This window comes from Corvus brachyrhynchos, unplaced genomic scaffold, assembly GCF_000691975.1.
Source record: "Corvus brachyrhynchos isolate BGI_N302 unplaced genomic scaffold, ASM69197v1 scaffold45, whole genome shotgun sequence".
NCBI classification, from domain to species: Eukaryota; Metazoa; Chordata; class Aves; order Passeriformes; family Corvidae; genus Corvus; species Corvus brachyrhynchos.
The window spans coordinates 528688-529676 of NW_008238361.1; positions in this window are offsets into that span (position 1 = coordinate 528688).

Genomic DNA, 989 nt, shown 5'->3' on the forward strand with positions numbered 1-989 from the left:
AGCTTTTAGGAAAAGATGGCCATGTTCTGCTCTAACAGGCAGAACAATTTATGAATGTACAGGGAATAAGTATAGAGGTACAATATATTTCTACAGAATAAAAGAAATGTGCAATAAATTGTAACTTACACTGAATGTATTTTTGGCATAAATGGACCAGATGTATTTTGAATGTAGCTATGACATTGTGTCTAAACCTGCTGTGATTCTCAGTCCCTAAGAAAAACGTCATGTTTTGTCAATCTACAAACCACTTCCTCAGTTGTCTGTTTTTAAAAGAAGCATTAGTATTTTATCTGGAACACCGTAATATTTCTGAACTAAGTATAGCAGTGCAGCGCTCGACTTCAACCCTCGTGTTGTGAAATATCTGATCTGTGTACACTGCAGAGTTATTTTTAAAACTATTGCTAACGTTATTGCTTGATATTGCAGCTGCCTGGTTGTAAAATAATGGTTTAGCTGTTGTATTTTGTATGCGGATTTGGGGAAGATGTGGCAATTTCAATAAATTCAGCATACTCTGCCCTTGTGTTCCCGTGGCCTGAAACTGTTCTTATGTTCATTCTGTGAGGGGAGAAGGGTTGAGCCTGCTCTGCTTGAACCTTTAGAAACCTTCACTCGTGGCTCTTGAACCCACACCAATGTGAGCTCTCACTGAGCTCCCTTTCATACGAGACTCCCTGATCCTGCTCTTCCAGCTATTGAGATTTTCAGTGATGTAAACCTGAGTGGGACCAGCTCACCCTGAGCACCTCAGTTCTGGAGTCTGTATGTTTGAAAATTCCCCTGACACAGCCATAATCTGGGAATTTAAGTCAGGCTTTATTTAAATTTAAGGTGTGTCAAAATGAAATCTGCCATGCTGTGACCCAAGAAACTTCTGTGGCTTTTAAAGGATACCGTGGGCTTTTATTTTTTTTCTTAGAAAGACCTTTGTGTTACAGCAATTACTTGTGAACTCTCTGGTCCCTGCACATCTCCAGGAA